Genomic DNA, 25,810 nt, shown 5'->3' with positions numbered 1-25,810 from the left:
GAACGTACTGTAGCAGGAGTGTGTGTGTGTGTGTGTGTGTGTGTGTGTTTGTGTTTGTGTGCGGCCACCATATGTGGCCAGGTGCTGTTCCCGATCCCACCTGTCCTCAGCATTACCATAATCAATTTAACAGGACAGATTAATAATCAAATATTCAGATGATGATTGCTTTTGGACTTAAGCTAATCTCTTAATGCCAGTGACCGTCCTATTCTGTTTTATCAGCCTGTTGCTGTGGCTGTCGCACACGTGTGTACGTACAAATCGCTTTTGAGGTAGTCTTTGCATCGTATGTGCTTGTGTGTCTGTATTTTTTTGGCAGTATACCACAAGTCGAATTGCTTTCCTTTTTCTTTTTCACAGCCCTTAGGTGCGTGCGTGTTTTGTGCGATTTTGTATAAATCTCTCAGAGCACATCAGTTATGCTTATGAATGCAAAAACAGCTCATTGACTCTGAATTGTTTTCTTAGCAGTTTGGTTAGGAATATAAATAGCATTGCATCTATAGCAGACCCCGAACCGCTATTCATTTAGACTTGTGTGTTTTTGTTTGCACATATGTGAAAGAGTTAAACGGAGGAGCTAAGAGAGAGAGACATCTCTTAGCGAGGCATTATCAAATGTTTTCACTTGAAAAATCCAATGTGCCTTTCAGCTTTGAGTGGAAAAGAACATGTTCTGACTCTCACCCTGCCCGCTGGAATTAGTCAAAAGACCATTTTTAGTAATAAATTATGCATTGAAACAAAGAGATAGCCTCTTTTTTTGTTCCCTGTGCGCACGGGCCGCCTTGGCAAATGCCTTTAAAAAAATCTTTAAAATTGTCCATTCAACTCAAACTTACTGAGTGTAGCAAAAATGTCAAAGGCATAAAGTCAGCGAAGATTGAATAAAATAATGGGAGGAGACAGATTAGTCATGCAGAGAGCCCACACAGTCTTTCAGGCCGGCACAATACCACTTTTTATAAGCGCTCTATCTACACAATGGCGCCGTTCAATATATCGAGGATGATACATGGTCAGACGTGTAATCTCCCTTTGATTCCTTGCACTCATTCATTCTGGAACCTTTTCAGGACTGACACTGATGAGCTCCAGGCTCCTGCGGCTCTCCGCACAGCCGGCAACCTTCTTTAAGAGTTCATTATGTAGGAACATGGAGGATAGGTGTCTTCCTCCTCGACCCCTCCTTTCGGCGGGCTACTATCTGATGCCGTGCCATTCCCTCGTCATTCGTCGTGGACGTTAACGACGGGCCCATCGGTGGATCGTCGGCGGTGACGGAACATTAGGTGCCATAGGCTTTTGGGTGAAGATGGAGTAAGCGAATACTCCACTCAGAATAACACAAATCAATCAATCCAACCCGGCCTTCGAAATATTCCAAGATGGAGTCATTTCATACATGACGGAACTCAGACGGAAGACCGACGGGCGCATTGATTACATATGGGGGATCGTTCATGCCCTATACATACCCGTTCCGGCTAAGCGTTTACCATGTGTGTGTGTGTGTCTCGTGGCGTTCGGATGATGGAGGAGGGGGAGGAGTGAATCAGTTTCCCTGGGAGACAGTGGGCTGAATTACTGACGGGTTTGTGCACCACTTAACCTAATCTAGCATATGATTATGAGACTCAGTCAGGGGCGCCTCCCTCATACGCTTCAGTGCCAGCCTCCTTCTGCCTGCCGGGTGTGGCATACACACACACACACACACACTCTTCCTAAAAATAAACCTCACCTCCTGTACAAGCGGCAATGTTTGAGCCTACCTGAGCAGAGTGAATGAGGGCCGCTAAATATTATGACTGCCTTTTGTCCTGCAATAATTGATTCCCTCACCCCGCACATGCATATATTATATTATATTATATTATATTATATTATATTATATTATATTATATTATATTATATTATATTATATTATATTATATTATATTATATATTATATTATATTATATATATAATATATATACACACACATACATACACACACACGTGCGCACACTGCCATTTACTTCCTCCGCGCTGTTCATTTTACAAATTCTATAACCTTTTAGAATTTCTTTCTGTGGAGAAGATTGCTGCCTGGCCTCAGATTCATTATGGTGATTGAATCCTCTTCAATAGAAAACTGTTTAAAGAAGAGAGTGGGAGAGAGCGAGAGAGAGAGAGAGAGAGAGAGAGAGAGAGAGAGAGAGAGAGAGAGAGAATGAAGGTAACATGGGTTAAAAGCTTGTCTGGGTGACATAATTCACCTCCACTGAGGCAAACAATCACATCGTATTGTGACCTTCATATGATAGAAAAAAAGGGCATTTTTTTCTGCCTCCCTCTATCATCTCTCACCCATCCCTTCATCTTCCACCGTTTTTTTGTCTTTGGCATCATGGGCTATTTTGGATTACAGATTAAATATCTAATTACGATCACTTTGCGGTGAGGAATATACTGTAGCGTAAGCCCTTGCTTTAATCATGAACGCAGTTTAAAATCACCCTTGTGTACAATGGGAGATGATATACATATATAATTCTCTCTCCTCCTCTACCCTCCCTCTCTTTCCCTCCACTTTCCTTTTTTACACTCATAGCACCTGGACCTACACTATTCATCATGTGGATGACTCCGAACATGAATTAGTTTTCTTTTTTTATGTCAGAGATGAGAGGGCCAGATGGTATAAAATAAAAAAGGCGAAAAAGGAAAAAAAAGTGGGGAATGAGAAAGAGAAAGAATCGAGGACATAGTCTGCACTCTATGTTATCGTAGAGGCACATGCTAGCGCGGGATTAGGCTGGATTTTTAATGCTGTTTCGTTCTGAATTATAGCTTTTCACATGCCCTCCTTTGTCATTTCTTTATACTTCAAACAAGAAATGGTCCAATTCTAATTAGTCGATATAATTGCTGCTGGATGAAGCGCCGCCAATCGGACCCCAAACTCCTGCAAGGTGGAGTGGTTTTGTTCTTCTCTCGTCTTTTCAATGACTGTCTGTTTTTCCCCATCTCCTCTCTCATTTTTCCCTTCTTTTTGTGTTATTTTTTCCCTCCTTTTTTTGAAAAAAGCCCTCTTGAGAGGTCCTGAGGTTACTGTCACGTTATTAGTGTATCACTTATAGGCAATTACAAGCCCCTCCACATCAATGTACCTGCTGCACGGCTTACTTTATGAGGGACAAGTGCCAACACGACCGATCTGTTTTTCACCATGATTGTGCTGTTCACAGTCTTATCATTTTAGATTCGTATATTTCTGTCTCTATAAAAAAAAAAAAAAATAACAAAAAAAAAATTGTGATCATGAAAGCCCTTGCATTTTATTGTTTTTCTCATGTTTTTTTCATTGTTATTTTTTAAATTTTCTCTTTTAGAGAACTTTTTCATGAAACTTTGCAGACACATCAGACCTGCGAAAAATGTAAAAGTTATGCAGTGTTTTGGCTTGGTCGAGGGTCTCTATAGCGCCTCCAAATGCAGGCTGTGGTCAGGATAAAGTTATTCCGATGTGCACGAAATTTGGTATGGTCATTGATGACATCATACAGGACAAAGTTCACTTGGTTTTATCTGACTCCACCCAACAGAAAGTCAGCCATCTGGGATGTGTGATTTTTACATTTTCCCGCACTTGATGGCCTTTCCATGGCTAAACAACTCATGAAAGTTAACAGATAAATTTATCTTAGGACATATTTTGGTTTGATACTGCAATTCTCGAGAGACATGCCTCATCGGCTCCACAGCGCCACTTAGTTCGAAAATGCATATTTGGTCCCTTTGGAATGCATGAAAACTCAAAATATTTTGTCACTCATAGAAGCTTAGCAACATTTAGCAATTATTTGGTCATTAGTTTTGGGTGTGGCCAGTGGATTCCATAGTGCCCCCTAACATTTTCAAATTTATTTATCGCTTTGGTTGCCACAGATTTTGTCTGATATTCACAAATTTTGGCAACATGCCAAAGAAACGTTCTAATAACTTTCATTAGCTCTTCCCAACAGGAAGTCAGCCATTTTGGATTGTTTAAAAATGGCATGCTGTGGATTTATAAAGACTTCTTAGGGGATTTATGTAAGTGGCACCAAACTTCAGTAAAATCATTCCAAGACACTGAAGATGCTGAATTGCGAAGATATTTTTGATATCTCGAACAGTGTTGCCATGGCGACGCTATAAAGAAACATAAAAAAATGGGAAATACGGAGTGTCTCACGTCATCTGCGTGCTTCATGTGATTTACTTCAGATTGGACACATATATTTGGCTTTGTGGGCTGATCACATTGATGTGGCTAGTGTGGGTCATGGTTGTAGGGCCACCAACTGGCATTAGGAAGTAGGGTATTTTTAACAAATTTTGATATATCCCTTTTTACTCTTTCACTAAATTGCTTCATATGTTTGTCAACAAAGTGCTGATTTCAAATTATTAAGGGATTTTAGATATCTTAAATACTGTTACTATGGCAACTCATTAAACATTATTATCTTTTTTATGTTTAGTCATGTCTTTTTGAGGTACTTGTCATGTAATTTTTGTGATCTTTAGCACACTCATCAGAGTCATCTCCTATTATGGCTTGGCAAAGGTTCATTCATGGACGTGTAGATGGGGCTCTATAGCGCCATCTAGAAAATGGGCATGTTCAGGAACTCAGTTGCACATCTCTTTTCAGCGGTCACCAAGCTTACATAAATATCATCAAGCCGGGCAACTTTAACACCACAGACATTAACTCCGCCTAACAGGATGTCTGCCTTTTTTTTGTTTTGTAAAATCACTAAATTGGAAAATGATTTTTGATATCCTGAAAGGTGTTGCCATGGTAATACGATAAAGTAACACACACACACAAAAAAAACTTAAACAGGAAGTGTCTCATATCTTCTGCATACATTGTGTGATTTACATTAAACTTGACGCAAATGTTTGTAATTTTAGGCTGATCACATTGCTGCTATTGTGGGTGATGGATGTAGCATCACCAATTGGAAGCATAAAGTGTTGCATTTACAACAGTCTTGGAAAAAAATCCATTTACATTTACACAAATAGCAAAAATGGTGGTTACACGTTATTTTAATGTGTCTCTATTATTATCTGTAATTATACATATAAGTACTGAGTAATATTAATTAACTTCATGCATTTACTAGAGGGTTAGGGTAGGATTAGGGTTTGGATTGGGTTAGTTGCATGTAATTATGCCTAATTTATAGTTATTACTATATAAAAAGGACACATTAAAATTTAAGTGTTACCAAAACGTTTAACATTTACGGCAGACTAGACCTGCACTATTAATCGTTAAAAATTCACAATTTACACACCCACAAATTTCTTAATTAACAAAGATTCAGCAATCAATAACCCTTTGACATGTATGATCACAAGCGTCCTCTTTTCCACCAGAATGGTTCGCTTTCTCGAATGACAAACTGCGGCGTCGGATGTTCGATAACAGTATATCGCTGGTCATGTATTTCAAACTTCATTTTACCCCTAAGCAGTGTTGTTTTTGGCAGCCCTTTTAGTTTTAGTCTTAGTCTTAGGGCGCTTTCACACTGGCAGTTTAGTGCGGACCGGGGCACGGTTCGCATGAAAAATCGCTAATGTGAACGCTGTCATCGGACCCGGGTGCGCACTAGAGTACCGAACCCGAGACTACCTGGAGGAGGTGGTCTGAGCTCGGTTGCTCCCGAACCGTGGCGCGGTTCGCGTTAATGTGCAAGCAACACGGACTCGGGTGCGTGCTTGTTCAGGAAGTATAGTATCCCGCGCATGCGTATCACTGTCGCATCAGTGAAAAATCTTCTGCGAGCAGCAGAAACACGGCGTCCCCTGGATATGTGCTGAATTACACCATGTAATGAACATAAACGTAGTTGTCTCTCACTATGTTGTGCATAATAGCACCAAAAAAACAGACAAATTACAGCTATGCTCAGTCGAGTTGTATTCTCCATGCGTTTTCCGTGTGCGTTTGCGATGACGTAAGATCACTGCAAACGCACCTGGGTTCGATACAACTAATTGAGTGTGAAACCAGACCAACGCTGCGGGGGGCGCCGGGAACTAGCGCACTCGGGTTCGGACCGCAGCAAACGAACCCAGTGGAAAAACGCCCTTAGTCTTTTGGACGAAAATGCTTTTTAGTTTTAGTCACATTTTAGTCACTTATAAACTTGATAGTTTTAGTCAAGTTTTAGTCGACGAAAACGCAAAAAGGTTTTAGTCAAGTTTTAGTAAATTTGAGTAAAATAAAAAAATAACAAAAAAATAACAAAAAGTAACAGTCTTTAAAAAATGTATTTAGGTTAAAAAGTATTGGACATGGGCTTAGGTTTGACAGGTTGTAGCAAGTGTTGCAATTCATAACATTTTTTTTTTGTTGAAAAATAACCCCTGAAATGATGACTTCTGGTGAATATTGTGGAAACTAATTGATACATTTAGATAAATATATTTCATACCTTATAGCATATTATAATACAACTTATTAGGCCTAGCCTATATATTTATAGAATAGCAAAGTAACGTTAGGCCTAATCAATATAAGTTACAAGACTGAACCACATAGATGTGAAATATAAAGGCTATCATGATCATTTTGCCAACAATGAACCATGGATTTGTTTAGTTTATAATACGTTTTATTTTTAACTTAAACAAATACAACATATAACATTCAAAACTCACCGGCTTAGACTGCATTTGAAGAAAAATAAACACAACAGTTTTCTGTAGCCTTGTGTGCGAACTTATTCAATAGAATCATTAGATTATCTCCTGATGTGTGCTGCTTAATATCCAACGCATTCTCATCGCGACGGCATATGGTACAATTGGCCTTGTATTCATTGTCCCTCACGCATTCCAGCCACGGGTAGTCATTTTCCCATTCAATTTTACATTTCTGTGCTCTTTTCTTTTTCGCCGGCTGCTCGGAGGTAACGTTAGTCATTTTTACATTTCCCGCTGTTGTCACTTGTCGTCATCGTTGCTACGATACGTGACTCACAATGCGAAACGACCAATTAAAAGGGTATTCTCTGACGATGTTCCAAGATGTTAAAAACGCTATGCTGATCATAGACAAACAGGGGGAGAAATTAGCATCTACCGCACCGTCGGGTTTTTTTTCTCATAGCCTACAAATGTCTTCGTTCATAGTCTGACATATTAGAAGCTATGTGTCTGTCATGGATTTGCACTGAATTGATTCTCAAAAATACGGAACAAAGTGCGTTCCGTATCAGTTCAATACGGAACAAGACTTTATTGTGTCAAATACGGACGATTCCGTATTATACAGAACGGTTGGCAACCCTAATTTGAACGTCAGACTTATAATCATTTTCGTTCCGTCTCGTCTCGTCAACGAAAACTCGAAAACGTCTCGTCATGTTTTAGTCACCTTAGAGACATTTTTAGCTAGTCATCGTCGCGTTATCGTCATAAAAAAAAGGTGCGTCAACGAAATCATTTCGTTATCGTCATCGTTGACGAAAACAACACTGCCCCTAAGCGAAGAACGGAAAGTATATCATGGCCATAATGTTAACTGCCGGTACTTATTCTGTATTTGCTGGAAAGGCATTGAAACTGAAACCGTGAATTCACTCGCTCTCTTGCACACAGTTTTATAAGTAACCCCCTTTCATGTCGTGGAAACGCATGGAAAGTTGGAGAATTTGCCCGGAACCTGAACCTGTACAATGTTGGTGGAAAATGTTGTTGTGTATGAAACAGCTTCACATGAGCCATTCATTCAAATGAATCATTCAGGAACGAATCAAGTCTCTGTCTTGTGAGACATAGGGCTGTCACTTTACGTTCGAAAATCGATTGCACAATTGATCGGACCAACCAACGCAAGTTTCGAAAACGAAAATAGGGAATCGATTTTAACGGTCTTTTCTCGGAGCGCGTCCAGCTCGTCATGATACGCCCGCAGCAAACACGCGTCACAACTGCAGGCTCTGACAAACACACATAACAGCAAATTATACTTCTGCATAATGTGTCTCTTTTTACAACAAACTGTGAATTCTGCCGGTCTCATGCATACAGATACAGATTCGGGCTACGGTGTACCACCGCCTACATAGGCGAAATTTGTTTGACATTTCTAATCGTAAACACAGCCATGTTGAAGATTGCAGTACTGTTTTTCATTGATGTTATGGCAGTCCACTCTGCTTATTGTTTTTCGAGAATGGTGCACTCCTGTTTGTCATTGTGCACGAAACTTCACGCCAATAAATCATCAGGAATATTGCTGACTTGTGTGCGTCTCAAGCGCCCTCTTTACGTTCGTCCTAATGCCCGTTAGTTGTCCGTGGATTTGCCCATATTTGGCGTTTAAAATGGAAACGTCTTTAGACATGGAAAATCGATTTTACAATCGATTCAATGAACACTTATGTCTCAAAAATCGAACAGGATTTTTTCACAAAAGTGACAGCCCTAGTGCGACATCAGTAATGTTGATTTTTTTCTTCTTCTTGTGTTTCTCAATACGTAGGTCTGGCATACTACCTTGATACGGTGCTGAATATTTAATGCAAATTTTTTATTTATATGTTTGATTTCCATATTTCCGTATTTTGATTAATATACTTAATACTTAGAATGTAAGCAAAGAACATTGTCAAAACCTCTATTTAATGTTATGTTGTTTTGTTTAGTAGCCTAATGTTCAGATTTTGTAAATCACTGAAATAAACATGTTGTTATCTTTATCAGAAAAAAAAAGAAAACATTTTTTGATTCTCAATTTACCCAGAATCGTGCAGCTCTAAGGCATACAATCCATGACTGTAATTGTTTTAGCTTTTATTGTTTTCATATACAGTATTTTGCCATATCATATCATTGCCAGTATTTTTATAAATGCACTCTGACCCCAAAACTCAGAACTGATGATGTTTGAGCGTCCATCATCAAATGTGCCTATGCTGTGCCTCAAAAGCACTGATGCCAAGCCCCCTTTTACCCAGTTGTTCAGTTTGCCCTGGCTATGGATTGGAATATGGTGCAAGGACCCTTCATCCCCCTGTGACAGGGGGACCCCTTGTTTATTTTGTTCTTTGATTTTTTTGTCATTTTATTTGGCAGAAAGTAGAGTTACAGGGAGAAGAGGAATGAATGGGACCATGAAATTATCCCATTGCTTGTATGTGCAGTTTGGCTCAAAATATGAAGGTATGTGTGCAAACTGCTAGGCCACAGCTCCGGGGGAAATAGAAGTTTCCCCCGGAGCTGTGGCCTAGCAGTTTGCACACATACCTTGTTGAGATGCACTGAAATTTTGGGTACCCAAAAATTTAGGCAGAAACAGCTATTTTCGGTTTCGGGCTAAAATGGTTTTGGAGGGGTGAAATCAGTTACCTAAACAGACATTTAATTAGTGCTTCTCCGATTTCACGTTTTGACTGTGTTGAGCATCTATTTTGTGCACAACGGGGATAAGCTACAACAGGTTAAACATGTCATGCGGACACTTGCTCTGGATTGACTAATTTAATTTTGTCGAGTTTTAATCGGTAATGATATGGTTTCTTAAATCTAAAATCTTTAGTTTGCGCTGTTTTATGTTGATGTGCAGCGTGAACAAAACTTCACTAAATATTTGTAGTGTGCCTGCCATCCAAAACTGTAAAAAAATTAAAGTTGAGTTAACTTAAAATAAAATAAAGCAACTGGCTGCAAAGCATTTTTTAGTTTATACAACTTCAGTGGTTGAAGTTGTGCCAGATCATATATGAAAGTTCCATAAAACTACTGGTTCAAGTTTGTTGAAAGATGAATAAGGGTTTAAGTGAACTACCAGTCTAACATAAAAACAAATTGTCAGCACAACTCATGTATGTAGTTCTGAATTTCACTAAACTCAAAAAAACTGTGGTTAGTGGGACCCTTAGTTTTAGCTAAAGATTTACTTAATATAGATGTACCAGTGTAACATATACAGTGTATGTAAGCGTGTACTGTATATATATATTTATACAATGTTTTTTTCTGGTTCTCGAATCTGATTGGCTGAGAGCCTTTTCCAGCCGTGCGATATTTGCGCAGTAACAGCACTCTAACCGTTTCACAGGTTTGCATCACTCAGCTTGCAGCGACTGTCATGGCGGTCGAACAAATCCACCATATTTTTTATAAATACTACTGTTGTTGTGTCACGAAATGTAGTTTTAAGGGTTTTTTAGGCGAAAATGTAGTTATTTAGAACTCAAATATGTGACTAATATATAATCATAGTGCCTATTTTACGATCTGTTGAGACACTTTCGCAGATGCGAGCTCCAGGCCGGCCGTTCAGTGCTCATGTACCCGCAGAGAACAGCGTCATCTCGGCCAGTCCTTCGGGAATTTGCCGCTGGCTCTTATGTAGATAGTGGTTAAACATGAGATATAATCAATTTGGGGTATATCAAACTGGCAATCTTTGTTCTTATTAGGGACCAAGCACCGAAGGTGCGGAGGCACCTATTGTAATCGTTAGTGTTCTTCTTCTTCTTTTTCTTCCGACTGGGAGTCTATTTCCGCTTGCGGGAAAGTTATGAAATTTGGCACACTGATAGAGGAGCATCTGATCTATCAGCATAGCAAATTTGGAGTCTCCAACTCATTCCCTTTAGCGCCACCAACTGTCCAAAGTTGCACTCATGTTTATGCTAATAACTTTTGAACCACAAGGGCTAGAAACAAAATGTTTTCCTCTGATTCCTTGGCTAAAGCCGATTCGATTGCACCCTATGACGTCATTTTCCATCATGACAATTTTTCCGCCATTTAGAATTTTTCGAAAAACCTACTTTTTCAAACTCCTCCTAGGCCGTTGCTTCAATTCAAGTTGATTCGCCAAACCGTTTTCGATAAACCCACGAATAAATTTTACGTAGCGCTTGCGAAAACAGACGTAAGGCTGTATCTCCGCAACGCTTTATCGGATTCAGACCAAACTTGGTACATGTCATCACAAGCATGACCTGAGGCTACATGCTGCGTTTCGGCGCAGCGCCACCTACTGGTCCGGAGATATGAAAAATGGCTATTTTTGCTTAACTTCTGAACAGTTTGTCCAAAAATCATAAAATTGGTCTCGTTAGATTCAGGGCAACATGCTGAGTTGACTGAAATCCAATTTTACCATATCGGCCATTTTGGCTGTCGGCCATTTTGAATTTTGTGTTAAAACGCAAGGTCTCGAGGTGCGTTTTAGTTGAACTTATTTTAACTTGAGTGCTACATTTTGAGAATGCAGTGTCATGCGTGAGACGCGAGCACAACAGTTAAACACGAGTAGTGCGTTCACACTGAAAAACAATTGAAAAGCAGCAGAGTGGAATGGAAAAACACGTTCTGTGTGAACAGCCCCTAATGCCGATGAATGCTTTAATCAATACATCTATAGGCCTTATTCGCAAACACCGGAAGTAGCTAACCGCGGCCATATTGTTGACATGACATCTTTCCTGCCCCTAGCCGCACGCAGATTTGAGTTGAGGGGAGCAGTAGCCTAATGGCTTCATCTCGTCGGTATCAAGAGAAGATAAGCTTGATTGGTGTGGACCCATATCAAATAGACCCAATAGCCTTAAGTAAAGAAAGATCCGTCCTTATTGCCAGCCGTAACTTATCCGGATTCAGAGCTGCCAACTCTCACGCATTCACCGTGAGACACACGCTCTCACGCCACACATCCATTTTTTCATGCACAGAAAAATCGCGAAGCAAAGAGGACACGGAGACCGACAGACTAGACAGAGCAGGTTACTTATGATAATAAAAAAATCTCAGCTCTCACATTCTTGTAAATGTGACGCGACAGATCCCTAGCGGCACGTGAACCGATCATCTCTAGCTAGTAAATAAACACGAATGAACAATGTTGAAAGATACAGTACAACTTACCGAAATGTATATTCCTCATACATAATATCGACCAATCAATCAAACAAACAAAGGGGTCAATAAAACAGTTGGAGAACAATTATGTCACATAACATTTACCTCAGGAAAACCATTTGATGACCATAATATATAGGCTATAGCACGTTAGTTGGCTAGAAAAAAAGAGCTATAGAGAGTGTTTTGCTAAGTATGTGTACTATATTACATATTTATTATATATTTACTTGTATCATTAAATAAAGTTGTTATTATAATAAAAAAACGCATTATATCTCTCTCTGTATGTTTACAGCATTAGGTGAGTTGTTTTTTTCTTGAGAAAAATTAATGCCTATCTTGTGTAGCCTACCCTGATATTTATCCAAATGAGTCAATATTAAATCAAATCACAATAATTGAATTGAAATAATAAAAAAAAGCGTAACGTTAGCTTACCAGAAATTGTACCATGTAAACATTGTAACATGTTGTCACTAAACCTAATAAAATTCAGTTTAGTTACTAAAATGTTTTGACAATCACAATACACTTATTGTCATGCAATATTTTTTTTTACATCCCCCCAGTCCCCCCTAACATGTGGTAAAATGATGGGAGTTGGCTGAAAGTTTAGCCTATATTTAGCTAGCCACAAGTCTCTCCTGCGCTGGCTCAACTCCTCTGTTTCCTTCCCTTCACGTTTTCTGACAGTCGGTATCGCATAAAAACTAACTCCGGGGTTCATATTGCTGTTGTTAGAACAGCCGTGTATTACACAACACACCATTGCGCTGTTTAAAAAAAAAAATACTGCGATAATGCCACGGATAATACCGACGCTGCCTCGCTTGTCAATTGACAGACTGACAGTTGCCGTGGTTTCTATGTCAACAATATGGCCGCCGCGAACATTGATGACGTAGATCGAATAAGAACTATATTTAGTTTTTTCACATGCATTAAATGCTGGTCCTCAACCAATGTCACGTCACTCACTCCATGCGAGATCGGCTTATTGCCTTATGATATATTCATTTATTTTAGAGTCATAAAACCCTAATCAACAACATATAAAAACTAAATAATCTTTAGAGTAATTTTATAAAGGTAGAAGGTGTTCTTAAAAAGCAGGTTGAAAAACAAAAAGTTATTTAAAGTCATGTCATCTTAAATTCCAGTGTAGTGAAACAGGTGTCGTCAAGGGGTGCTGCAGCACCCTCAGCACCCTCAGCACCCTCAGCACCCCTAGTTCCCCCGGCCATGTTCCAGAGCAAATCGATATTGGTTAAGGGGAAAATTAAGTTTCATAACTTTATATTTAGGCTATTTTTCACTTAAATCCTGTACTAGAGTGCTGCTTGTAAGTTTGACTGAATTGTTTAACTGTGTTTATTTCCTATTGTCTTTTATAATGGCTATTGTTGTTAATTGAAATATTGTTGTTCAATAAATATTATTCTATATCAATAATGTGCCGTATTTGGTATTGAGAAAGGATCGTGATATGGACTTCAGTGAAAGTTACATTATTACACAATTAGACGTCAGCAAAGACTGTCTCTATGATTGAGTCAGAACAAGGAAGTCGTTTAGCGATGTCATGGGAAGGACAAAGACAAACATATCGGTTTCCTCAGCGGACATTCAAACAGATTTTTTGGTATTATGGACATCGACCTAAAGAATGAATGTTATATCAGATGCAGGTAATACACTTGTTTAGTCGATCTCTCTCATAATGCCATAATACTGTACTCTACATAATACAACAAGCATCAATGAAGCGACTCAACGTTACTTTGTTACTAGTTCTAAAGTGACGTTTTAGAATTAGTAACAGAGGCTTGGGCTCAACTGTCAACTTGAGATTTGAATCCATGGCAGAAGAAAGTAGTTCTGCACAAAAGAGGGTTTTTAAAGACACGCCGTTGTTGTTTCTTATTTATTTACTCATGTGTGCCGTCAAACTGTTTTATAAACGCAATATTACACTCGTAGCCGTGCGATATGGCTGTATATCAGCACGCTGTGATTACCTTTGGCCGAATCACAGCCATGCTGATATACAGCCATGTCGCACTGCTACGAGTGTGATATTGCTCATATATATAACATATGCAAGCGTTCTGTATTCACCGGATGATGTCCTCATACGCACAGAGGCCCGGGTAAACCTCAAAAATCCACTTTCCACAGTTTGCGTTGTGCACTGTCTGATTCGACAGGCATGGTTGTGTGACTCTGTGCCGATCCTGATGTCAAACCTGTCATGTCAGACAAGCTGAGCTGACTGGCAGGAGGAAGTAGATAGGATCCAGCCCTCGTTACAAACGTCTTTCCGGTCCATCCACAATGTCGGACCCACCAGCGCAGAGCGCTCATAGTCAGACCGGTGCCGTCACACCATCAATCATCATTATAAATCCCGCATCGTCCCTGCTACATTAACTTGGCGACCTCCGCACCCTGTCTCAATTAAACATCTGATGAATATACGGCTCATCTACGCGGACCGTCAACCACCCGTCAGTCAGCCTCCGACGAGAATGCGCTTTTATTTTTGGACCGGATGCCAATAACGGCTCTGGGACTTAAACAAAAACATCTTCCTTCAAAGTTATTGTGAGCGGGAGGAGATAAACACTAAAGGGGGTTAAGGCAGGCTTTGGCAGGGAAAGAACGGGCCAACAGAGACCCAGAGCCCCAAATCAGGAAAGTTTTGAAGCATTGTTTTGAATCTTAACAAGAGGACTGAGACATGCAAAAATAATTTGCTGTCTTTTTCTTTTTTCCCTGGCTTTGCATTCTATGTATCAACGCATGTAAATAGCATCTTAACACTTGATGCTATTTTGAAAAGCATTCGGCCCCTGAGGATTTCTAGTGAGTGAAGCAATTTATCCACGAACAGGTGCATTTTTAATGCTTTTATACAATCAAATGAGCATTTTATATACAGACACTAGTGTTTCTCTGTCTTCCTTTTTGATTGCTGCACTCCTTTTATTCTTATTTTGAATTGATGTAGCCTTTCTAATTAAACTTGGAGAGAGATGTTAATTACCTAACAAGGTCACCTTTTTCTGCCACCATATTCAGCATTGCTCTCCTATACTCTTCTTCTCCCCTGTTCCACAGCCTAAAGGAGATTTGAAGAGCGGTGTTAATTGCCTCTCTGTGATCCCATTTCAACTTTTGCATCTAACTCTTCAAGTGCCATATTTAGACTATAAAGGAGGATTATTGGTATGTTGTGCTATTCCGTGCTCCTGTACCTCACACAGTGTGTCCAGTCATCACAATCTGCTGCTTTTTATGGGAACTCCTAAGATGCAAAGAGAGAGTGTGAGAGAGAATGGGGCGGGATATGGAGCATGATGGTTGTTGTAAAAGTTGTCAGCTGTAGAAGCATGCAGCTGGTGGGCTTGTATGGTGGGAGGATGTAACATGGGTGAGATATGGTCATTTGGAGAAAATGGGGTTTTATCATATGATACAAGGATGCATGTGTCTAACTCATAATTTCATATGGCCCACACACTCTCCTAATGCACAGAACTGCCAGCACATTTTTGATGGTTCTCACAGGATGTTACATAACTCTTGAGAGGTTTCTAGGCTACATTTTAAAAGACTAAACATAAATATAATCCATAGGATTTTCAAAGATGGCCAATTCTGGTCAAAAAGGCTCTTGTCTGCAAACTCCAATAGTACGGAAATAGTGAAGGTGGCTGTAACACTTTTTGTGTAACTGTGAATAACTGGGAGTTTGGGTGCTAAATATCTTAAATTGTAGTGTGAGGTAGCTACATATGTCTTCTACAAATATTGTTATATGCAATATGTATCCTAGAAAATTACAATTAAATACATTTGAAAAGATCAGGCTTAATCTTGTGGCTGATACTGTAGCCTACAGAGAATAAAGATGTTTTCTGTCAGCTGCTGTAAAACTCTACATCGGTGGTTCCCAACTGGTTGGTTGTAATGCAAAAAAATGCTTTAGGCTTGTTTTGATGGAGTCACTGGCTGGAGGGGGAAAAAAAGCTTCATGCAAACCATCAAATTCTAAGAACTAGCAATGTCGAAAGTAATGGTTGGTACACAAATTGAATAAAATACTGATTAAAAATGAATTATATGTTTTGTTTGTTAAAATATTAACGTTATTATGATATAATTAATAATGTTAATATTTAATATATTTAAAGTAAAGGAGGAGTGAGTTCCATAACATATTTGTTGTTGCTGTGGTATTGAAATTGGTAGTAAGAATTGGGAAATTAACCACATAATCATGCATAATTATTATAGTTAAATTGGTTTATCAACTTCCAGTCAAACTTTCTGCTTGGTAAAATAGTGAATAATTAAATATGTTTTTTGAGCCTGTTTATAAGTCTGTGCAGTACATGGCAATACGAATTCGTTTCATGTTGGATTTTAACAACATTTTTGTTGTTTTGGGCCATTACTTGTTTAATGTAAAGTATGGGTCCTGAAGCAAAACCATTTGAGAACCACTGATTTATAGTCAAAATCAAGAACACAGAAGCAAAACAAATGCATTTTCACTGCAGGTTGGTTTTCACATGTTTTATTCCTCACCTTCTCAGTCAGGCATTATATTGCTAGCTGTTGTAGAATGGTGGTATGAGATTGTCATGAATATAATAGTTGAACGAAATATACTTGAACGGCTACTTTTTCCATCAAAAATAAGTTTTATGAGTACATTTATAAGTACATTTAAAAAATGTACCATGAACACTTGTTTTTCTACAAGCAGGTGACTGGCCTGTTTTCAGTCAGGTGTGGAAGGCTGGAGAAACACAAAGAGATGGAGGAACAAAGCTGGTAGGGTGGAAATTAAGTGTGTAATGTGAGGCTGATGTGATGAGATTGTGTGTGGTGACCTCCTCCGACAGGTCTCCATCCTTCGTCAGCCTGACTTCAGCCGCCATCACCTCTGTTTTTTTTTTTTTCCATCCCACCATTTATCTGTTTCCCCTTGTGCTCAATCTCTCTCAGCTCCCAGCTAAATAAATGCAGAATAACAATTATTGAAAACACAATTAAAATCTGTTAATCAGATTATTTGTTGTGGATAAAACCTTTAGGATGGCTTTGACAGCTTAAGGGGTGGAAAAAATCTGCCCATATTTGAGCAAAAATTGAAAAGATTATGATATGTCCATCCCGATGGCATAATCTCTGCATTGTCACAGAAAAAAAAAACACACAAAAAAACGAATTATTAACCTGACGTAGTACTGAATCAAGGGCATGGGTAAGTATGGACAACACTGTTATTCATATTCTCAAGGGGGTGCCAATCGATTTTTTAGTTGTAGGATTTTACTGTAAAAAAGAATTTCAGTTTTAAGAGCATATACTGCAGTTTAAAAGGAAATAACCACAGAATTCAGGACCCAGTGCACCTGCAGTTTGGATGCAAATGCCTTTATTGCACTCACGTATGTGTTGTCAATCATGTGACAAGAGGCTGAGAGAAAATAAAGCAGACCTCAGCTGGGTATTATTCAGGTTTTAATCCATGCTTTGTTTGGAGCAGTTGGTAATTGCATATTGTGGGGCAATTAAGATATTTAGCGTTAAGCAGAATAAGCCAGGTCAAGCACCCCACCCTCTCTAGTCTCACCGCCATCAAATCAAAGCTGTGGGCATATCTCTCGCTCTCACTTTTGGTATGTATCGCTGTGTTTATTTCTGCTGAAAAGCCGGTTTAGTTCATTTGTGAGTCAGCTGGGCAGAGCAGGCCCATTTCTTTTCTTTCAGGCATTTTTTTAATACTATTATTAATATTAAGATCAGGCAGTGCACAACAACAGCCAAGGAATCTATTATTCATTAAGTGTAACCAATATAAAATTTAAAACAGTGTTTTTTTTTTTTGTTAAATTATGTGAGGTCAGCATAATATTCTGCCTATTACTTATATCTATATCATCTTTGCCTTAGTCAGCTCTATTTAAATATGCAATCATTTACAGCTTTTGACTCTATGTGTGTGCGCACCCAATTTCCAATATTCCTCTACGCACTTTTTATGCTGACATCAATGGCAAGCTATTAAAGACAGTATTTCATTATTGGTTCCTCGTCCCCAGTGGTTATTTACAATCCTATATATACTAAGCACTGATATTAAAGGAGACCATTTTAATGAGGTGCTATCTGCCTTAGCAATATGTCTTTCTCTGAATGAGATTGTGTTTAAAGATTTTTATCAAGAAATGGCTGTTCGCTGGGGTTATGTTTTGTCCATGAAATATGCATTTCATATCTCTTTCATTTCATTAACATAATTTAATTTGTGCTTTGCATTCTGTGCATAATACATATTTGATTTACAAAACAAATATTTCCATTAGAAAATGAATTTCATGCAGGCATAAGGCAGAACTGAATGATGTATTGTAAAGAAAGTAGAGAGAGCGAGAGAGAGAGAGAGAAAAAGAATTGTATTATCCTCAGAGCGCCTTGGCAAAGAAGAAAAAAATACTCAATAGACTTCTAGTGCGTACGAGTGTGTGTCCCTGCAACTGTGTGTGTTTATGGATGTCTGTATGTCTTGGGATATGTACTCATATGCTGTATACGCCTGTGTCTCCAGTATGTAAATGCACATTAGGACGGCTATACTTGCAGTGAGTATATTGCATTAAGTTTAAAGCAATATTACTCAGATTGATTTACATTGTTTTCTATGGCTGCCTCTCCCCTCTACGTTAGCTAAGTGTTCTGGTGGCAATGTGGCGCTTTGCTTTTTATTATCAGTAAAATATGGTGGATATTATAAAGATATATCTCTCGGCTCGATAGCACAAAGGAAGAGCACACATCCATTTTCATTTGGTGCCAGTTTTAAGGGTTGCGTCGGAGAACATACTACACGTAGTATTTCACAGCTTAGCGTATGATGTACATCCTCGGGGACTTTGTTTCTTTGCCGGCCCGTTTGAACGCAGAAGCTCGCCGCGTGTCAGTTTAAGAGGTATAAGCCGTTGCTTTAGTTCGCGAAATCATTTCCTTTTAACTCTAGCCTGTGATAAATTATGGAGTCCACCCCTCTACATTTCCTTTCCTCCTCTTCCAAGGGAATGTTACTAGTTTTAATTAAAGGACTGCACCTTGCTAGTTTAAAGGATATCAGTGGCTGTGTGATAAGTTGCAGGAGCTCAGGGCTTTGGATAACAAGAAGCATTTTAAGTGGCCCTGACGAGTTCATATTAATTTGGCTTATCGCGCCTGTAAAAAAATCCAGGTAGCATTGAGGCAGATCCCAGCTTTAATGAGCTCAAAAACGTAAAGTCGGTGTCAGAACACTCCACTTTTTTATTTCAAAGGGAGTAGGAAATAACTTGTCAAAGCTAAAAGCCAAACAGTAAGATCTATGTTTCAGAGGTAACTAGTATTAGCAGGGATTTTGGGCTCGTCTGACATGCCGTACGGAAGGGAGGGCTTAAAATAGAAGTCTCAGGTACGCGGGAGTGGGGCTTATACCTGCGCACAGTCTCTGCTGCCTTCGCTGACGGTTAAAGAAGAGCTATGAGAGGATCTTTGAGCTTTTAAAAATCTCCTCTTTTCCATTTCCACTCCCTATAGTTATGCCAGAGAGGTGATCGCTTGCCCGGCTACTGCTGAGTCCCTGCTTCGAATCTGTGACGGGTGTTTTTAAACTTCGCTCGAGCGAAAAAAGAGAGATGGAGATCACACGATGGCTCTGAGGAGTTGACGAGAGTCTTAAGATGGCTCTGTAAAGTTAAGCCTATTCTCACAGCAGTTCAAGGCCAAATCCAGCAGGAATATGAATACATAAATCCAAGATGATCATTTAGGTTCTGCGAGTAAAAAATCTGCACTCTGTAAAGTTTGGCATCAAGGATTAACCCACAAACGTGAGCGATTTAGCCTTTATTCTCACATCTTAATCTGTTGTTCATGACAGAAGGGACTGTGTTTCTATCTTAGCAGATGGGGAGACAGGTAACTTGGCATGTTTGTTAACGTCGCCAATGGAAGGAAAGCAGACAAAGAGAGCGAGAGACAGGGAAAGATGAGAGGAGAGAGGAAAATCAATCTAATACTGCAGAACTATCAGATCACATGAGATGATGGATTCTTGGTCGCAGCATTCAGCCGCTGTCTGCCGAGCTGTGCAAATCAATTCAAACAGACACAAAGAGTAAACACACATTCTGCACCACAATAGGAAATTGAAGCAGAGCCTCCCTTTTTAAAATATGCCTCTACATATTTGTTTTGTGGATTACCATTCTGAAATGAAATTTGAACAGTTACTTAAAATAATATGCAAAAGATATTTCCTGTTTTGCCGCCCTCCCCCTCCCCAGTGTTTGTCGGAGATGTGGGATAGCTGCGACACTGGCGTCAGTGTAAACACCACATGCGTGTGCTGTCCTGGTGATTATTTTTCATAAACATTTTCCGAGGTTTGTCCTTATTGCTGAAGGTTTAGATATCATATTTTATTTGTTTTTGCACTGTTGAAAAAATATTTTTTCGAAAATCGAGCCTGTGTTTGTGTGCATGCCAGTGGACGCAGGTTGGAATGGACTGGATTTTCCAGGGACAAGAGGCCATTTAAGTTCTCTTATAAAGTTTTTGTATTAGGAGCCATACATATTTGAAACAGATCTACTTGAAATGTGTATGCTTCTTGTTCACATTACTGTTTCAACCAGTTTTGTAAGGTCAAACTTTAGCAGACACTCATTAAAAGTCCTTTGACATTTAGTGAAATATTTCTTTCAGTTGGCCTACATGTCTTATGCAGAAAACATTACGTGTGAACACCAAGACAAGGTTCTTTAAGTCATGAAGCACATCATGACTTAGTCAGGCACAGCATGAAATATATCAATGTGACAGACAGGTCAGACATGTTCTTAAGTACAGCTGGGAACCAAGAAGACACAAATAAATTCACGTTTGAAAATGTGCACCAAGTTCCATTAAAAAGCACATAAAAAAATGCGGTAACACTTTACAATAAAGAAACGTATTGAGAAACTTTCTCGTGATTAGGCACATTTTTATTTTTGCAAAGGTCCCTTTAGGGGCTCCGTACATTTGTTAACATTAGTTAAGTTTTTAACTAACATGAACTAACCATGAGCAATACATTTGTTACTGTATTTGTTAATCTTTGTTGACGTTAGTTAATAAAAATACAGCTGTTCATAGTTTGTTCGTGTTAGTTCACAGTGTATTAACAAATGTCAAGAAATACAACTCTTGATTTTAATAATGTATTAGTAAATGTTGAAATTAACATTAACAAAGATGAATAAATGCTGTAGAAGTGCAGTTCATTATTAGTTTGTTAACTAATGTAGTTAACTAACTTATACCTTAACCCAAATAAATCTACCCCATACCACCAAACACTGTTCCTAACCTTAGCCATATCCAACCTCAATAGCAGCAAAAGTTTTTTGCAATCCAACATGAACACAATAAGTACATTGTATCTAACAATGAAACAATCATATATTTTTAATGTAATTACATAGTAGTTAGACACCTAATATAAAGTGTGACCAAATACCATAACCAAATGGTTTGTTAAAGGTTCTCACGTACATTCTTCAGCTGATGCAGACTCCAGCAATACTATTGAGGAATTACTGTTGAGAAATTGAGTCTCCATCAACTTTCAGTTAATACTAAGTACACACAAATTACATTAATTTAAAATATGTATTTAATTGCTTAATGTATAGTGCATAATAAAACAAATTGGATATAATGTAATTTCTTTCACTTGATAAAATGTTAATAAATAATAAATTAATTTTGAAAATTACATTGTTCTTTTAATAACTATTTAGATATTTAGCACTTATGTAATTACATTAAATATTGTTGTGAATACATGTAGGGAAATTGCAAATGTGTAGTTTATAACCTAAACTATCATGTATCATAACGTGATTGTGTAGGTACTGTAATCAGGCACTGAACTGAGGAATCAATAAAAGTTCAAGACCCTATTTTCACGACACTGCTACTGAATATACAGCATGAACAATACTTGTTTTTACTGAATCAAAAAGCAATTCCCAAGCAAATGACTTTTATGAACTGGTTGTCTAGGGGCGGCAGTGGCTCAGTGGTTCATGTAGGTTGTCTACAAACCGAAAGGTTGGTGGTTCAATCCCCGGTTCCACCTGACCAAGTGTCGAGGTGTCCATGAGCAAGACACCTAACCCCACTGCTCCCGACGAGCTGGATGGCGCCTTGCATGGCTGACACCGCCGTCGGTGTATGGATGGGTGAATGTGAGGCTATGTAAAGCGCTTTGGTGGCCATAGGTCTATGAAAGCGCTATATAAATGCAGTCCATTTACCATTTGTTTTTAGTGAATTAAAAACATACAGCATAATGTAATCCAATTATTAAACAAATTAATCTTACGAGTTCCTTTTATTGAATCAAACAAACTGATTGTTCAGTGTACTTACTGTCTGATTGTGCACATAACAATGTATTGTTCAAGATACACATGCATTTTGTCAGTAGTACTTTATAAATATTAATTCATAAAAGAAATGTTACCACTTTTAATTTTTGTGTTGTTGCTTAATATATAGATACGCCTATTTAATTTGTTGCTTCTAAAAAAAGATGTAAAAAGTAATTGAATTTATCCTTTAAAAGTACTACAAGAATCATCAATGGAATCTGTCTTAAAATCTTCACAATTCCCACCACTATTCTTTAGCTTTGTCTCCAATCCTGCTGTTAGCTTCAGAAATCTGTCTCCACTAAAGCCTGTTTAGCAGTGCACTTTCTGTTTCAGTGGGGCACTCCACAAGTCCCCAGTCTGCACACATAATTGGAGAGCTCCTTATGGGAGAGTGAGAAGGGCAGGGAACAAATGCAGACCGATGACTGGGACAGTTGGGGCCAGTGTTGACAGCTAGCAGAGCCGCGTGCTGTGGGAGCGAAGCGGTGGCCCTGTCCGCATGCAGAGTGTACTGCATGCAGGTGTCAGGACTTAGAGTCTAATGAGCCTTAATTAGCCCATTTGAGTAATCAGTGGCTTGATTGGTCCTGTGTGCTTAAGTAAACCAGCACATGCGAAGAGTGCTGGCGGGATTCAGGGCATTTCAAGAACATTGGTTCACTCAATGTATTCAGTCAAAACAAAAAGTGGTTCATCTATTACATTCGTATCATTGGATAAAACTTTATAAACATGCATATTTAGCTGAAGTATTGTTGTAAATATGTGGATATTAATGTTAAATATATTAAAATATGGACAGCTTGGAGATGACAAGCTAGACTATTGCACTAATGGAGCCTCGTGTCTCTCCTCTGCTCCCAGCACTCACCTCTTCATTCAGCCACCACTTGACAGCACAGACTCTTCAGAGGCCTGCCTGATACCCATCAGCATGAGAGACTCAAGTCTTCATCCTCCATCATCACAGCACAAAGACATCTGGACGATTGTCAAGGACATCACAATCTCTGATAGCTGACGTATCCCATGGGGCATTGCAGAAAAAGAAAAGGGAAGTTACTCTTGCGTGAGCAAGTACAGTATGGGTGGTGAGTGGCAACATGAATGAAGTAGTAGTACCACAATGTATCTTTAAGATTGATTATAATCTGATAATCTTGCTACTTTTAGTCCTTTCAAGCTCTGTTAATGCAGGTCCCTTACAGGTGCTGACTGCTGTGCAGCTGCTTATAGAGACTACATGTTTCTAGACATCTACACTAGCCCCTTTCACACAGAGATTCCAGAAATTACATTGATAATTTGTCCCGGGATTTGTTTGATTCTGGTTCATTCACACTGCCACTCTGCCAGTGATTTTCTGGAATCTGTGCGTGCGTTCACATACATCCCATAAAGATCCCGTGAAGACGCGTGTCATCGATATGACGTGTAATGTCTCTACAGCATCTTAAGTATGCTTATGATCTGCGAGTTCTCTCTCGAGAATCCACGCTCGTGCATTTTTTCTGATTCGATCATAAACTAGAGCATCGCTAAGCTGGCGAACGGTCACAGCTTCAGCGTCATCACTGCGATGCACCCCTTATGGCATTGGTCCTGCCTTTTGGTCACACAGGGCATGTTCCGGGACTGATCCCGACAATGTTACTTGGTCCCCATCCCGGCATCAATCTCGGGACGTGTTTGCGTTCACGCATAAGGCACTCTAGCAATTTTCTGGCAATTTTCTGGGATCAACCCTCTGTGTGAAAGGGGCTACTGTTAGATCAACACTTTAGGGGTACAACAGCATGACACTGAGTACCCTAATACAGTGTTTCCAAACGTTTTTTATGTGCCCTTATAGCCCCATCAGTGAGGCTCAAGTGTCCCTTTATCAACATCAGAATTGTTTTTTCCCATATTAACTTGTATGGCATAATTTGATTATTATTGTTTATATTATTATTATTAGTAGTAGTAGTAGTAGTAATTTTATTTATTTTTACGTTAATAATCATCATAATTTCTATTTTATAATTAATTTTAGTTAGTAATTGATTAATAATAATAGTTGATTTATTGATTTGTTATTATTAATATAATTGTTATCACTGTAGCACACCTACATTTACTAACATGCACCCTTTTAGTGGCAGATGAGGTACAAATATGTTTCAGGCTGATGTTAAAGGGTACCCTGGGTAGCGCTTGAACAGGTGCGAGCACCAATCACAGAGATTCAGTGTTTGTCTGATGAAGCATTGTTTCAATACTTTTCTGCCCTCAAACTGAGCTTTTCAGCCTCTCTCTCTTGTGTCGCAGTTTTCAGGAAAAGCAAGAAAATGTTTTGCTCTATAATGAGCTGAAAGCTGTAGATTTACACTTCCACCTTTTATTTAGATGGTCATATCTTCTCCCAATAGCCAACAGCATAAACTAATCCTGTATTGCGTTTCAATATAATGATATATAGAAATGGTGATTACCCTCTAATTCAATTGCATGGTAATCAAATTGTAGTAATGGTGCTTATTTGGTACCCCAATTTATAGTTTTCCCAGAAATCATTAAGCAATTTACCCTTCAAATCTACTTTAAATATGCGTGAGCACAGACGCACACACACACAGACTAGTATTATGGTGTATTATATGAAGCCCCAGCTGTTTGAGATGATGATGGTAGCAGAAGGACTCTTGTGAGAGTCATGGGTAAACAGAAAGAGTCCTGGCTGTCTTCTGGACACAGACTCCTTCCTGTTTGCCAGGATTGGGATAAAGATGCTGGAATCAAAAGACGGCACTGAAACATATCCAAAGTTTGAGCCACATGTGTTTGCCCTTAACCTCAACAAAGCCTGCTTCCGAATGTCTGGAATATCAGCCTATCTGTACATTTTGGAACATTGTGAGGAGGGGCTAAAGTCTACAGAGTCTTTGCAAGCACACTTGTTTTGTTTGTGCCATTTACTTGGTGCGTGACTGCAGCATGTCAACAGCCTAATGTAATCACTTACTTTCTGTTTGCTTTCATAAAGGGTTTTACATGCATTAAATGCTGTAATGAATCAGGTCCACGGATAGAGTTGCCTAAGTCCCTCCCATCTGCGCCTCTTTTCAAACTTTCTTAATATTGCCGTGACTTCCAGGCGATCATTTTGGATACATTTATTGCGTACAGCTGTAAAGTGTTACCCACCGTTCAGTGTTACCTGAATAGCACACCGGGTGCCAATGCCACTTTCAAGCTGTGAAGAGCCCTCATAATACTACTGGCATTGTGGGTATTCACGACGTGCCATTCGGCACAATATCAGTGGTGTGATTTCTGCTCACTATAAGCCCGCTATCCCAGATCTCCCAGTCGCCGAGGCACGGCCGGTTCTC

At 39.1% G+C, this 25,810-nt stretch overlaps 1 long non-coding RNA gene across 3 annotated transcripts in view; it reads left to right on the top strand.

Annotated features, from left to right (window-relative positions):
• Window positions 1–25,810, top strand: part of LOC309492886 — a 132,117-nt gene that overhangs the window by 68,466 nt on the left and 37,841 nt on the right. For all 3 annotated transcript variants that reach the window (XR_014203744.1, XR_014203745.1, XR_014203746.1), the window contains one exon: window positions 23,301–23,527. This is a non-coding gene — a long non-coding RNA (uncharacterized lncRNA). The remainder of the gene's footprint in view (window positions 1–23,300; window positions 23,528–25,810) is intronic.

The sequence above is a fragment of the Leuciscus leuciscus genome (assembly GCF_965113295.1).
Source record: "Leuciscus leuciscus genome assembly, chromosome: 2".
In the NCBI taxonomy this organism is placed as follows: domain Eukaryota; kingdom Metazoa; phylum Chordata; class Actinopteri; order Cypriniformes; family Leuciscidae; genus Leuciscus; species Leuciscus leuciscus.
This window is presented reverse-complemented; position numbering and strand designations above follow the sequence as displayed.